This window comes from Cherax quadricarinatus, chromosome 18 (assembly GCF_038502225.1).
Source record: "Cherax quadricarinatus isolate ZL_2023a chromosome 18, ASM3850222v1, whole genome shotgun sequence".
Lineage (NCBI taxonomy): Eukaryota > Metazoa > Arthropoda > Malacostraca > Decapoda > Parastacidae > Cherax > Cherax quadricarinatus.
Genome location: NC_091309.1, coordinates 33,879,234 through 33,895,576, shown reverse-complemented (window position 1 = coordinate 33,895,576; position 16,343 = coordinate 33,879,234). Strand labels below are relative to the sequence as shown.

Below are 16,343 nucleotides of genomic sequence, written 5' to 3'. Positions count from 1 at the left end.
AGTTTGACTTCACTAGGTCAAGGCATTGGGCTAAGCCGGTGGGATAATTGGACCTGCCTCGCATAGGCCAGTAGGCCTGTTGCAGTGTTCCTTCTTTCTTATGTTCATATGTTCTTATGGACTGGTTGTATATCATGTGCCCTCACGTTATTATTAACTGATGACTATGTAACTTCGTCCCATCAAAGTCAAAAGACAGTGTGTTGACGTGTTGTCTTGCGCTTCACCGCACTGTGTAGCTCTAAGGTGAAAATCAATGGTCAAACAATAATCCTTCCATCACTGCCACAAAGGGAATCATAATACAAGCTGACTGTGGTCACTTTAATCAGTGTCAACAGCAGGACGAGTATTCTGGGCAACGGAGACGGTCGCGCATTGTTCCATTAGTCACGGAAGTGACTTCAGGTCACTGTTACTCTCCGCAACACGGTATTGGGCCAGCTAGTCATTCCACAATATATGGTACACTGCTTGTATTACAGTCTTCATAATTCTCACCTGATGGTGAAGAGTGATAACCACAGCTTACACGTCTCTCATATACTAACACACAGTAAACCTGTCCAATATGATTTTTTTTTACCTTTCCAGGTAAGTGATGACTGTTGTAGTGCAGCCAGTCGAGAAAGTAAGCTTACCAGGTAAGTGACTGCAAAAGAAATCTGACCCAAGACGAGAACAAGCGAGTTTGGTTTTCACTTATGTAAGGCAAGGTGCGTTAAGTCAAGTCATTTGCCTCACAGTGTTTTGAAGAGCATTCAATGTGCCCAGTTACTCAGAGAGCCCCAGGGAAGGAAAGATAACTTCGCCAAGTCGCAGAGTTCACCTACTGCATGGGGCTTCATCGCCCAGCAAGCACCAGGACCCATGCAGTGCTCTCACCCGTGCAGTGATCTCACCCATGCAGTGCTCTCACCCATGCAGTGCTCCCACCCATGCAGTGCTCCCACCCATGCAGTGCTCTCACCCGTGCAGTGCTCTCTCCCGTGCAGTGCTCTCACCCGTGCAGTGCTCTCACCCATGCAGTGCTCTCACCTATGCAGTGCTCTCACCCGTGCAGTGCTCTCACCCGTGCAGTGCTCCCACCCATGCAGTGCTCTCACCCGTGCAGTGCTCCCACCCATGCAGTGCTCTCACCCATGCAGTGCTCCCACCCATGCAGTGCTCTCACCCGTGCAGTGATCTCACCCGTGCAGTGCTCTCACCCATGCAGTGCTCCCACCCATGCAGTGCTCCCACCCATGCAGTGATCTCACCCGTGCAGTGCTCTCACCCATGCAGTGCTCTCACCCATGCAGTGCTCTCACCCATGCAGTGATCTCACCCGTGCAGTGCTCTCACCCATGCAGTGCTCTCACCCATGCAGTGCTCTCACCCATGCAGTGATCTCACCCGTGCAGTGCTCTCACCCATGCAGTGCTCTCACCCATGCAGTGCTCTCACCCATGCAGTGCTCTCACCCATGCAGTGCTCTCACCCATGCAGTGCTCTCATCCGTACAGTGCTCTCACCCATGCAGTGCTCTCACCCATGCAGTGCTCTCACCCATGCAATGCTCTCACCCATGCAGTGATCTCACCCGTGCAGTGCTCTCACCCATGCAGTGCTCTCACCCATGCAGTGCTCTCACCCATGCAGTGCTCTCACCCATGCAGTGCTCTCACCCATGCAGTGCTCTCACCCATGCAGTGCTCTCATCCGTACAGTGCTCTCACCCATGCAGTGCTCTCACCCATGCAGTGCTCTCACCCATGCAGTGCTCTCACCCGTGCAGTGCTCTCACCCATGCAGTGCTCTCACCCATGCAGTGCTCTCACCCATGCAGTGCTCTCATCCGTACAGTGCTCTCACCCATGCAGTGCTCTCACCCATGCAGTGATCTCACCCGTGCAGTGCTCTCACCCATGCAGTGCTCTCACCCATGCAGTGCTCTCACCCATGCAGTGCTCTCACCCATGCAGTGCTCTCACCCATGCGGTGCTCTCACCCATGCTCACCCGTGCAGCAGTGCTCTCACCCATGCAGTGCTCTCACCCGTGCAGTGCTCTCACCCATGCAGTGCTCTCACCCATGCTCTCTCACCCATGCAGTGCTCTCACCCATGCAGTGCTCTCTCACCCATGCAGTGCTCTCACCCATGCAGTGCTCTCACCCATGCCTCTCACCCATGCAGTGCTCTCACCCATGCAGTGCTCTCAACCGTGCAGTGCTCTCACCCATGCAGTGCTCTCATGCTTGCTAGCGTTGCTGCTGTTTGCTTGCTCTGACTGTTGCTGCGCTGTGCTGTGCTGCGCTGCACAGCAGTTGTAAGCTGAGTTGTTGTTGCTGCTGTTGCTGCTGTTGCTGCTGCTGTGGCTGCGCTTACTTGTTGCTGCTGCTGCTACGCCGTTGCTGCTGTGCTTGTTGTTGTTGCTGCAGCTGTTCAGCATTGTTGCTGCTTGCTGCTGCCAGTTGCTTGCTGCTTGTTGCTGCTGCGTTGTTGCTGCCGCGCTGCCGTGCTGTTGCTTGCTGCGATTGCCTGCCAGTGTTGTTGCTTGCTGCCGTTGCTCGCGTTGTTGCTGCTGCTGCTGCTGCTGCGCTTGCTTGCTGCGTTGCTGCTGCTGCGTTGCTTGTTGCTGCTGCTGCTGCTTGCTTGCTGCTTGTTGTTGTTGCTTGGCTGCCGTTGCTGCTGCTGCTGCTGCTGCTGACGCCGCTGCTGCTGCCGTTGCTGTTGCTGCTGCTGCCGCTGCTGGGCTTGTTGTTGCCGTTGCTGCGTTGCTGCTGCCTGCTTGCTGCTGCAGCTGCCAGTTGCCGCTGCTGCCGTTGCTGCTTGCTGCTTGTTGCTGCCGCTGCTGCTGCTGCGTCGTTGCTGCTTGCTGCTTGCTTGCGCGCTGCTGCCGCTGCTTGCCGCTGCTGCTGCTGGCGCTTGCTGCAGCTGCTGCTGCTGCTGCTTGCGCGACGTTGCAGCTGTTGCTGCTTGCTGCTGCTGTTGTTGCAGCTGCCGTTGCGCGGCTGCTGCCGTTGCTGCCGTTGCATGCCGCGCCGTTGCTGCTGCCGCTGCTGCTGCGTTGCTGCTGCCGTTGCTGCTGTTGTTGTTAAGCGCGTTGCTGCTGTTGCTGCTGGGCTGCTGCCGTTGCGCTGCCGCTTGCTGCCGCGCTTGCCGCTGCTGTTGCTGCTGCTGTTGCGTTGCCGCTGCTGTGCCACTGCTTGCTGCCTGCCGGGTTGCTGCCTGCTGCCGTTGCTGCTGTTGTGTTAAGCTGCTGCCGTTGCTGCTGTTCGTCGCGTTAAGCTGCTGTGTTGCTGTTGCTGTTGCTTGCGCCGTTCGCTGCTTGCGCTGCCTTGCTGCTTGCTGCTGCTGCTTGCTGCCGTTGCTGCTGTTGCTGCTGCTGCGCGCTGCCGCCGTTGCTGCTGTTGCGCAGCAGTTGCTGCTTGCGTGCTTGTTGCTTGCTGCTGTTGCTGCTGTTGTTGCGTTGCAGTTGCTGTTGCTGTTGCGTTGCTGCTGCGTGCTGCTGCTGTTGCTGTTGTTGCTGTGTTGCTGCTGCGTGCTGCTGCGCGTTGCCGCTTGCGCATGCTTGTTGCTGCGCAGCAGCGTTGCTGCGTTGCTGTTGCTGTTGCTGCAGCTGTTGCTGCTGTTGTGTTGCACGCTGCTGCTGCTGCTGTTGCTGCTGCTGTTGTTGCTGCCTTGCTGCGCAAGCTGTTGTTAGCAGCGCTTGTTGCTGTTGCTGCTGCTGCTGCTTGCTGCTGTTGCTTGCTTGCTGCTGCTGCGTGCTAAGCAGCTAGCTTGCAGCTTGCGTTGCTTGCTGCGCTGTTGCTTGCTGCTGCTGTTGTTGCTGTTGTTGTTGCTGCTGCTTGCTGCTGTTGCTGCAGCGGCAGCAGCGTGCAGCAGCAGCAGCGCTGTTGTTAGCAGCAGCGTTGCTGCAGCATGCGTTGCTGCTGCAGCAGCAGCTTGCTGCAGCAGCAGCAGCAGCAGCAGCAGCAGCAGCAGCAGCAGCATACACATACCACATTATCACGAGTCCTGGGTCCTGGACACTAAAATTATTCAATATGAACGTGCCTGGGCTCGGGTTATTTGTATATTTTCTGACTCGTGTTGAATAAGATGATGCAATATTACCTTCAACAACGAACTGCTTACCAATTGTACATCACAGTCCCAGTCCAGGGTGACCTCCCAGTCCAGGGTGACCTCCCAGTCCAGGGTGACCTCCCAGCCCAGGGTGACCTCCCAGTCCAGGGTGACCTCCCAGTCCAGGGTGACCTCCCAGCCCAGGGTGACCTCCCAGCCCAGGGTGACCTCCCAGTCCAGGGTGACCTCCCAGCCCAGGGTGACCTCCCAGCCCAGGGTGACCTCCCAGCCCAGGGTGACCTCCCAGCCCAGGGTGACCTCTCAAACACATGTGCAACATCTGGGTATCTTTAATTATGTCCTAGAATTTGTATTGATAAAGCCACTGGGTGGCGAACTGTTTAGAATTAAGGCACCCAGATGTTGCACGTGTGTCTAATTTTAATCAATGTACGAGAACCAGAGCACTGCTTAGTATAATATACGAGAACTAGAGCATTGGATTCCCATCTGATGTTTATAGAATATTTCATTGCAACCAAGATTCACAGTTTTCTTCCCATCTGTCCAATATGTATGGAAATTCTGAAGAGTAAAGGAGATAAACTGGTTATTAAATACAACCTTCAGATTCAGGGACTTGTAGTACTGGTATAAACCTTGGTAATAAATACCCACAAGTTGGTTTAGAATTACGTGTTTTTCTAAACCAACTTGTATCACTGTGGGAGTCGTAATTGTTTCTTATTTAAGGTGAATTGAAAACTTCCTCTGCACATATTCCACCTTGGGATGTGCACCACATATTCCACCTTGGGTTGAGCACCACATATTCCATCTTGGGATGTGCACCACATATTCCACCTTGGGTTGAGCACCACATATTCCATCTTGGGATGTGCACCACATATTCCACCTTGGGTTGTGCACCACATATTCCACCTTGGGATGTGCACCACATATTCCACTTTGGGTTGTGCACCAAATTGTCTCTATTACATTTGAGTATTTTCATTAACCACACTCAGGTACCGGAGATTAGAATATATTTCATACACTGTGTAGATTTGATCATCAGAGATGTGTATAAGGGATGCTCGGGCAACACGGCGACTGTCAAGGCTAGAAGGTAGACAGTTTTAGCAGAGGACCAGCCAATAAGATGACTGTCTTGTTGCCGTCATGCTGAAGCATCCCTTATATACAACTCTCCTGGTATGAATCTTATTCCTGGCCGTGGTAAAGTCGTGGACTCTCTACGACCTAACCAGTCATCCCATGAACTGTTAGGACTCTCACTTCTCCCACAGTCCTCAATTCTTTTGTCTTTCACCTGTACTTTCACTAAATACTGTACTTTCACTAAATACCGTCTTCAAACTTCTTATGCATCAATGTTAAACGAGATGTCGGTATTTTCTACCCCGAAGGTCCAATCTGATACTGAATTTAATGATCTATTTCTCTAGTGTTGAAGTAAAGGAGAACTGATTCACGAAATCGTAATGACACGATTGCAAACAAACCATACCACGGGCGGGGTTAGAACCCGCGATCACAGTCTCCGATCGCGGGTTCTATCCCCGCCCGTGGTATGTTTTTTTTTTTTTTAAAGCAGAACTGACCACAACTGACCCAGCTTTTGTGTTCCCACACACCTGGCTACCTGATCCCTACCGCTCTCCCATAAGTAAGCCACACACCTGGCTACCTGATACCTACCGCTGCCCCTTAAGTATACCAAACACCTGCCTACCTGATCCCTACCGCTCCCCCTTAAGTAAGCCACACACCTGGCTACCTGATCCCTACCGCTCCCCCTTAAGTAAACCACACACCTGGCTACTTGATCCCTACCGCTCCCCCATAAGTAAACCACACACCTGGTTAGCTGATCCCTATCGCTCCCCGTTAAGTAAACCACACACCTGGCTACCTGATCCCTACCGCTCCCCCATAAGTAAGCCACACATCTGGCTAGCTGAACCCTACTACTCCCCCTTAAGTAAACCACACATCTGGCTACCTGATCCCTATCGCTCCTCTTAAATAAACCACACACCTGGCTACCTGATCCCTACCGCTCCCCCTTAAATAAACCACACACCTGGCTACCTGATCCCTACCGCTCCCCATAAGTAAACCACACATCTGGCTAGCTGATCTCTACTGCTCCCCATAAGTAAACCACACACCTGGCTAGCTGATCCCTACCGCTCCCCCTTAAATAAACTACACACCTGGCTACCTGATCCCTACCGCTCCCCCTTAAGTAAACCACACCATAATCCCTCTAGGGATACCATAAACGAACTGCATCACTTTTTCTAGGATAGATATTCAACATGTGTCTCCTGAGATTGTTCAGTGAAGTATAATCCCAAGAACAGTTGACTACGATGAACGCAGAGTTCACAGTGAAGCCTAAATTGTAGGCTTGAGTGCTGCCATCACCGTCCTCTGAAGATGTCTACATCATTACACGAAAGTGCTCAAGCATCTAATTTACAAGTCACTGCGCACGCTCCTTTATTATATATATATATATATATATATATATATATATATATATATATATATATATATATATATATATATATATATATATATATATATACACATAGCCTTTATTATGTAGACGTACAATAGAATTTATATATATACACAAATTCTTTATAGATGTATATCAATTTTGTATATATAAGAATAGTGTAGAAATATAATGTGACTGTATATGTACGATGTATATTCTTGTGTAGATGTAGAGTAATAAGTAGCTTAGACATGTGATCTTATCTATGTACACAGTAAAACATGTGTACATGTACACTATAAAGTGTACACTGACAGAAGACGATCATCAACGTTACTTAACATTCACTGCCTCAATAATATCACATTTTCTCTACAGACTCTAAACTATTTGTGTGTGTGTGTGTGTGTGTGTGTGTGTGTGTGTGTGTGTGTGTGTGTTAGTGTGTGTGTGTGTTAGTGTGTGTGTGTGTGTGTGTGTGTGTGTTAGTGTGTGTGTGTGTGTGTGTGTGTGTGTGTGTGTGTGTGTGTGTGTGTGTGTGTGTGTGTGTGTGTGTGTGTGTGTGTGTGTGTGTGTGTGTGTACTCATTAAGTTCTATTTGTGGGGGTCGACCCAGCTCCTGGCCCCTCCTCCTAGAATAGTTTGCTCGTCATCGCTGATATTTTGGCCTCTTGGGCCATGTTATATCTTGAAGCTGTGTTTTTACTCTGTCTCCAGCACTGCTTTATCCAAGTCATTCCACATTCCAGCCAGCCTGAGGCTAAAGTAATACTTCCTTACATCTCTGTGACTCTTCTGTGCCATCAGCTTCCACCTGCTGCTCCTAATTTAGTCTGTCTTTATCTACCCTAAGATTTTGTATATCGTAATCAAATCTCCCCCCTTGTCCTTCTCTTCCTCAGTAAGTGGAAAATTAAGCACATCTTGAACATTACGTGCTTAAGTGTCTACTTACTGGGGAATTAAGAGATAGTATAATAACCAATGTGACATGTCAAGATATTTTATTAATGAAAATAAGATACCAGATATACTAAGCAAATTTCCTAAATTTGCTTGTAACAGATAACTGAACTGTAGATATAAATCCATATATACATCTGTTAACCCTTTTGGAGCCTAGTTTCTAGGCCATTTGTGTATCCATATTCTCTTGCATTACCCTCCAGAGGATGGATATGAGGTGCACAATAAACTGGCCACTTCGGTGGCAGAATCTAAAAATCTAATCTCTTCTTCAAGGTTGTCAGGTTCACTTTCTTTAACCTCCCCTTATACTGCATTCCTCTCAGTTCTGGTATTAGCTTTATTTCTTCAGGTACTGTATGACAGGTGGGTCCCATGTAGAGCCGCACTCCATGACTGACCTATGTCCCATACAAGCTCCTGAAGGTTCCATTATTCAAGTTCCAGAGTTCTATTCTGTGGTGTCAGTGTCGAAGAGGTCGAGATGAAGATGCAATAAGACTAACTGTTGCACTCCGGTCATCCATGATAAATTAGACACATGTGCAACTACGAATTTAAGACGAATTTAATACAGATTTAATACAAATTTAATATAAATTTAACTGAGGCGATTTTTTCATTCTTTTTTTCAAGAAATTAAAGCAGTTAAGTCCATCCATTAACGTCAAACTAGAGTTGAGAAGATTGCAATAAATTACTTTTCCTGGATGTATTAGACATCAAAGGTGATCAAGAAATTGATTTTGATGTTTAGGGAAACCTTCACACACACACACACACACACACACACACACACACACACACACACACACACACACACACACACACACACCTGAAAGAGAAGACTGGGAGGCAGAACTCATGAGAAGAGAGCAGGAGTGGGGGAGGAGGCTGGAAGAGCTCAGCAAGAAAATAGCTGAGGAGAGCAGGAAATGGGAGTTACAAATCACAGCAGCAGAAGCTAAGCTACAGAGCTTAGTAGAAGAGCTAAAAAGTCTGAAACAGCCGAAAGAACAAAAGGAAAGACAGTACAGCCATGACACCAAGAACTGCTACATCAGTCACAGATGAGGGGACAGTAGGGAACAAAGGAGCTACACTGTATGCCATGACTATCAGACCCAAGTGGGGCCCGGGAAAAGGCAGGGAGAGCAGCAGGAGCTAATGAGGGGACCAAATACAACGAAGGAGCTAAGTTACACACAGAGGCTCTAACAGACAACTGTCACATCCAGGAACAGATCAGCACAGGGACACCAGATAGGGAAGAGACAGTAGGAAGCAATGTGTCAATGGCAGGAACTAATTCATATCAGAGGATACTCAGGGAAGTACAGTGGGAGGACGAAAGAGAGAGGGGAGTTTTTGTCTATGGGCTCCAAGAAGTAGATGGGGACACTTACAAAGCAAGGAAACAGGAGGAAAAAAACGATTGAAAGCATCATGAAAGCAATAGGAGAGGATGACAAGACCCAGCTGACAAATTTGTGGAGAATTGGGTGGTTTGTGAGAGGAAAAAAGTATCCAGTCAGAGTGATTTTCAAGGTAGAGTCAGATCGAAATCGGATCCTGCAGGAGAAAGTGTTCCTAAGGGACTAACTGGAGTTCCAGAGTGTGTACCTCGACCAAGACAGAACGCAAGAAGAAAGGATGATACTGAAAGAGAGGGTGCAACATCGCAAGGAGGAATGTAGTGATGTATAACTCACCACAGAACTGCAGGAGGCCAAGAGAGCAATATAATGAGTGCAACAGAGCAATGGTGGACAAACTAGCTGATGTGGCAAGAAGAGCTCACTCGAGTAGAGCAAAGTTACTGGTTATGGGCGACTTCAACCACAGGGAGAGCGATTGGGAAAACCTGGAGCCCCATGGGGGTCCTGAAACATGGAGAGCCAAGATGATGGATGAAGTACTGGAAAACCTTTGCACCAACATGTTAGGGACACTACTAAAGAGAGAGAGGAGGATGAACCAGCAAGACTGGACCTTGCGTTCACCCTGTGTATCTCAGACATTGAGGACATCACATATGAAAGGCTCCTTGGAGCTAGTGACTACATGGTTCTGTGATTTGAATACATCGTAGAGCTTCAAGTGGAGAGGGTAACGGGAGTAAAAAGAGAAAAACCAAACTATAAAAGGGGGGACTACACAGGTATGAGGACCTTCCTGCAGGAGGTTCAGTGGGAAAGAGAGTTGGTTGGAAACTCGGAAAACGAAATGTTCTACTTCGTAACAACAAAATGCAAGGAGGCAGAGGAAAGGTTTGTTCCCAAGGGTAACAGAAATAATGAGAAAAACAGAACGAGCCCTTGGTTTACCCGAAGGTGTAGGGAGGCAAAAACTAAGTGTGCTAGAGAATGGAAAACGTACAGAAGGCAAAGGACTCAGGAAAATAAAGTGATTAGTCGACGAGCCAGAAACGAGTATGCACAGATAAGGAGGGAGGCCCAGCGACAGAACGAAAACGATATAGCATCAAAAGTCAAATCTGACCTGAAACTGCTTTACAGCCACATCAGGAGGAAGACAACAGCCAAGGACCAGGTAATCAGGCTGTGGAAGGAAGGTGGGGAGCTCATAAGAATTGACCAAGAAGTATGCGAGGAGCTCAACTTGAGATTTCAGAAAGTATTTACAGTGGTGGCTGAAGGGACACTGGGAAGACAAAACAGTGGGGTACACCAACGAGGGATACACCAACAAGTGTTGGATGAATTACACGCAACTGAGGAGGAGGTGGAGAAGCTCCTAAGTGACCTTGATACCTCAAAGACGGTGGGGCCGGACATCTCCCCCTGGGTCCTTAGAAAGGGAGCAGAGACACTGTGTGTGCCACTAACCACAATCTTCAACACATCCCTTGAAACTGGGCAACTACCTGAGGTATGGAAGATGGCAAATGTAGTCCCCATCTTTAAAAAAGGAGAAAGAAATGAAGCATTAAACTATAGACCAGTGTCACTGACGTGTATAGTATGCAAAGTTATAAACGACAGCCAGCGCGGATTCATGGAAGGCAAATCCTTTGTCACAAACCTACTAGAGTTTTATGACAAGATAACTGGAGTAAGAAATGAGAGGGAGGGGTATGTTGATTGCATTTTCTTGGACTGCAAGAAGGCCTTCGACACAGTTCCTTACAAGAGATTAGTACAGAAGCTAGAGGATCATGCACATATAACAGGAAGGGGACTGCAATGGATCAGAGAATACCTGACAGGGATGCAACAGCAAGTCATGGTCCATGATGAGGTGTCACAGTGGGCGCCTGTGACGAGCGGGGTCCCACAGGGGTCAGTCCAGGGACCATTGCTATTCTTGGTATATATGAACGACATGACGGAAGGGATAAACCAGAAGTGTCCCTGTTTGCAGATGATGTGACGTTAATGAGGAGAATTAAATCAGACGCGGACCAAACAGGTCTACAAAGAGACCTGGACAGGCTGGACGCGTGGTCCAGCAACTGGCTCCTAGAATTTAACCCCGCCAAATGCCAAATCATGAAGATCTGAGAAGGGCAAAGAAGACCGCAGACAGAGTGTAGGCGAGGCGGCCAAAGACTGCAAACCTTACTCAAGGAGAAGGACCTAGGGGTGAGCATAATACCGAGTACGTCGCGTGAAGCACACATTAACCAGCTAACTGCTGCGGCATATGGGCGCCTGGCAAACCTGAGAATAACGTTCCGGTACCTCAGTAAGGAATCGTCCAAGACTTTATACACTGTGTACGTCAGGCCCATACTGGAGTACGCAGCACCAGTTTGGAACCCACACCTGGTCAAACACGTCATGAAATTAGAGAAAGTGCAAAGGTTTGCAACAAGTCTGGTTCTAGAGCTAAGGGGTATGTCCTACGAAGAAAGGTTAAGGGAAATCGGTCTGATGACACTGGAGGACAGGAGGGTCAAGGGAGACATGATAACGACATACAAAATACTGCGCGGAATAGAAAAGGTGGACATAGACAGGATGTTCCAGAGATGAGACACAGAAACAAGGGGTCACAATTGGAAGCTGAAGATTCAGATGAGTCAAAGGGATGTTAGGAAGTATTTCTTTAGCCACAGAGTTGTTAGGAAGCGGAATAGTCTGGCAAGCGATGTAGTGGAGGCAGGAACCATACATAGCTTTAAGACGAGGTATGATAAAGCTCATGGAGCAGGGATAGGGAGGACCCAGTAGCGGTCAGTAAAGAGGCGTGGACAGGAGCTGAGTCTCGACCCCTTCAACCACAATCAGGTGAATTAGGTGAGTACACACACACACGCACACACACACAACAAACACATATTACATTCATGTTGTCGATAATTCTACCATATTTATGTAAATTAGTTTTTTTGTGCACGCGCGCGTTTGTACGTGAAGTGCGTGCCCGTGCGTGCTGAAGTGCGTGCCCGTGCGTGCTGAAATGTGTGCCCGTGTGTGCTGAAGTGTGTACTGAAGTGCGTGCTGAACGGCGTGCCCGTGCGTGCTGAAGTGCGTGCCCGTGCGTGCTGAAGTGCGTGCCCGTGCGTGCTGAAGTGCGTGCCCGTGCGTGCTGAAATGCGTGCCCGTGTGTGCTGAAGTGTGTACTGAAGTGCGTGCCCGCACGTGCTGAAGTGCGTGCCCGTGCGTGCTGAAGTGTGTGCTGAAGTGTGTGCCCGTGCGTGCTGAAGTGTGTGCTGAAGTGTGTGCCCGCACGTGCTGAAGTGCGTGCCCGTGCGTGCTGAAGTGTGTGCTGAAGTGTGTGCCCGTGCGTGCTGAAGTGTGTGCTGAAGTGTGTGCTGAAGTGTGTGCCCGTGCGTGCTGAAGTGTGTGCTGAAGTGTGTGCCCGTGCGTGCTGAAGTGCGTGCCCGCGCGTGCTGAAGTGTGTGCTGAAGTGTGTGCCCGTGTGTGCTGAAGTGTGTGCCCGTGTGTGCTGAAGTGCGTGCCCGCGCGTGCTGAAGTGCGTGCCCGTGCGTGATGAAGTGCGTGCCCGTGCGTGTTGAGTGCGTGCCTGTGCGTGAAGTGCGTGCCCGTGCGTGCTGAAGTGCGTGCCCGTGCGTGAAGTGCGTCCCTGTGCGTGCGTGAAGTGCGTGCCCGTGTGTGCTGAAGTGCGTGCCCGTGCGTGCTGAAGCGCGTGCCCGTGCGTGATGAAGTGCGTGCCCGTGCGTGTTGAGTGCGTGCCTGTGCGTGAAGTGCGTGCCCGTGCGTGCTGAAGTGCGTGCCCGTGCGTGCTTATATAGTCTCGTGTGCCTGTGCACGTGTGCGCGTATTTGCACTTGCGTGCGCCTGCACGCCAGCTGTATAATTACACAACGCACAATAGCGTGACCAGGAAGGTCTAGAGGGAGGTGTAACGGGCGTAACAGAGGGCGTATGGTAGCGTGATGGAGGGCGTATGGTAGCGTGACGGAGGGAGGGTGGTAGCCTGGCGGAGGGAGGGTGGTAGCGTGACGCAGGGAAGGCGGTAGCGTGATGGAGGTAGCGTGACGGAGGGAGGGTGGTAGTGTGACGGAGGCAGGGTGGTAGTGTGGAGAGAGGGTGGTAGTGTGACGTAGGACGGTTGTAGCGTGACGGAGGGGTGGTAGCGTGACGGAGGGAGGGTGGTCGCGTGACGGAGGGAGGGTGGTCGCGTGACGGAGGGAGGGTGGTCGCGTGACGGAGGAAGGGTGGTAGTGTGACGTAAGACGGTTGTAGCGTGACGGAGAGGGTGGTAGCGTGACGGAGGGAGGGTGGTAGTGTGACGGAGGCAGGGTGGTAGTGTGATGTAGGGAGGGTGGTAGTGTGACGGAGGGAGGGTGGTAGCGTGACGGAGAGGGTGGTAATGTGACGGAGGGAGGGTGGTAGCGTGACGGAGGGAGGGTGGTAGAGTGACGGAGGGAGTGTGGTAGTGTGACGGAGGGAGGGTGGTAATGTGATGGAGGGAGGGTGGTAGTGGGACGGAGGGTGGTAGTGTGACGGAGGGAGGGTGGCAGTGTGACGGATGGGGTGGTAGCATGAGGGATGGAAGGTGGTAGTGTGACGGAGAGTGGTACTGTGACGGAGGAAGGGTGGTAGCGTGACGGAGGGAGGGTGGTAGTGTGACGGAGGAAGGGTGGTGGTGTGACGGAGGAAGGGTGGTAGTGTGACGGATGGGGGTGGTAGTGTGACGGAGGGTGGTAGTGGGATGGAGGGTGGTAGTGTGACGGAGGGTGGTAGTGTGACGGAGGGAGGGGGTTGCGTGACGGAGGGAGGGTAGTGGTGTGGAGGGAGGGTGGTAGTGTGACAGAGGGAGGGTGGTAGCGTGACGGAGGGAGGGTTGTAGCGTGGAGGGAGGGTGGTAGCGTGACGGAGGGAGGGTGGTAGTGCGACGGAGGGAGGGTGGTAGTGTGATGGAGGGAGGGTGGTAGTGTGATGGAGGGAGGGTGGTAACGTGACGGAGGGAGGAAGGGAACATGAGGGGCGTGATAACACCATCAGCAGTCTGAGATGACACCATCAGCACCATCAGTAGTCTGAGATGACACCATCAGCAGTCTGAGATGACACCATCAGCAGTCTGAGATGACACCATCAGCAGTCTGAGATGACACCATCAGCAGTCTGAGATGACACCATCAGCAGGCTGAGATGACACCATCAGCAGTCTGAGATGACACCATCAGCAGTCTGAGATGACACCATCAGCAGTCTGAGATGACACCATCAGCAGTCTGAGATGACACCATCAGCAGGCTGAAATGACATCTAATCTGTCTACAGTTAATAACTGTTCCGTAGTCAGCCGCGTGTCAGTACACAAGAGGGAGGAAGAGCTGCAACCTAGCGGCTCTAGAGCCAAAGATCCACGTCTTGTCATACCCTCGAAAACTTGCCTCTCTGGCCTGGTGGCTAAAACTCTCGCTTCACAGGGCAAGGGTCCGGGTTCGATTCCTGGCGATTGTAGAAACATTAGGCATGTTTCTTTACACCAGTTGTCTATGTTCACCCATCAGTAAAATGGGTACCTGGGTGTTAGTCGACTGGTGTGGGTCGCATCTTGGGACAAAACTGACCTAATTTGCCCGAAATGCTCTGCATAACAAGGGGCTTTCTATATAGCAGTATGTGATTGATGTCAGCTAGGACTGTATACCTTGTACATGTACTTGTAGAAATAAAAGATTTTAATATATTAAACAGAACGGGTGTGGCTTGAACTCACAGGCCAGTGTGCTAGAGCTTTATTCCTGTTATTATGATTGCATGAGTCGCAGTTTTTCTCTCGTCTGTAGGAACCTCTAGGGCCGCCACTTCCCAATGGAAATAAATATGTTCGAGGCCCATACAATCATTGTGAAGCAAAAGCCTGCAACACAACAAGCTCTTGAAAAGTCTTTGTCACGTCATCTGACCGATCATTTCACGAGGCACCAACAAGGTCCAGGCACCGATGGAACTTAAGAGCCTCATGCTGCACTCGGAGTATGTGGAACACTCCTGGATCTTTTGGACCACAGGGTGAAATGAAGCATTTTAGGCCAAGATTAAGAGAGCACATTGGGAATCTAAATATGCAGTGGAGAGCCAACCTCCCAACTGTAAGGACAACAACAGTTTAGAACTGCTCTACAGTGAGCATAGAGGACTTGCTTGGTCACTGTGCACAATACAAGTCCTCACCGGTGATGACCACAGAGCCAATACCAACCTTGCTATTTGACTAGTCAGTGAAGACCTTTATCTCTGAAGGATAACTAAGAAGATGCGTCAAGAAAAAGAAAATGTCATCAATAGGGCTCAGTACCTAGAAGTTCCCAGCCACTGTCTATAACCATGAACCTCAAGCACTGCCAAGGAGAGACGTCAACCACTGACTGCAGACACAGCGAGGGCAGGAACATCACTGGCCACACCATCCATTGACCTGATAACACACATGATGCTCAAAATTCTGCCTTGTGGATTCCCCTCCTGCAGGGAAAACTCTCTTGAGTAGCACAAACCAACCTTCACCTTGACCGATGTGTTAGTCACAAACTGTTGAAGAAAATGGAATAGATGGGCCCTCAATCCTAAAAGCATCAGTGCATCTGAAGTCCAGATACACAGAACTACAAAAAAATGGAGTGGTCTATGCCCAGAAGGCATTGCGCGATCATGGTAAGTCAGGGACCTATAATTCGGGATGTAAATATGCAAAGAAGTTCCCAAGGTCTCGAATAGAACATTACAGAGTAACCCACATCTCACACAAAGTAGCATGTATTAAAGTCACCCAAGAAGAATGGACAGGGGTAGCTCAGACTGGGTCAGCACCAGTATCTCCCGCCTGATTGGTAAGCAGTCTGGAGGGAGATACAAGGAACACACCATGATGTTCTGCCTGCATCCTCACACGGATATCTACAGCCTTCAGGGACGAGTGTAGCTGAATGAACCTGATTGTGATGGAGAGCAGCATGTAGCAAGATACGTTCACCACCCTAGGCTACAGTGAAAGAAGGGGGTGCAGAGGCACAAAATAGCAAATCTATTTCTCAGGGACAATTACATTGCTAAGAGTTTGGTCTCTTGCAGACATTGAACTAATAGGCCATAATCCTGAAAGAAGACACGAATGTCTTGAATGTGAGGCCTAATGACCGACAATTCTATCGCTGGAGAGAATACATCAAGCAAAAGGAGGTCGCGAGAGCCACCTTCCTGGTCATGTCCAAAGAGGAAATGCTACCAAGAGAATCAGCCCATTTTACCTTTCTGGTCTGGTTACGAATTACAGATGCATCCTGAAAATTGTCACCAAAGCCACCCATAATCTTAAAACCGTTGGAGGTATGTCAGATCCTTCAAAAAA

At 50.0% G+C, this 16,343-nt stretch overlaps 1 protein-coding gene across 13 annotated transcripts in view; it reads left to right on the top strand.

Moving 5' to 3' along the window:
* LOC128689486 (GAS2-like protein 3) overlaps window positions 1-16,343 on the top strand; it is a 1,113,234-nt gene that overhangs the window by 375,987 nt on the left and 720,904 nt on the right. The window lies entirely within an intron of this gene.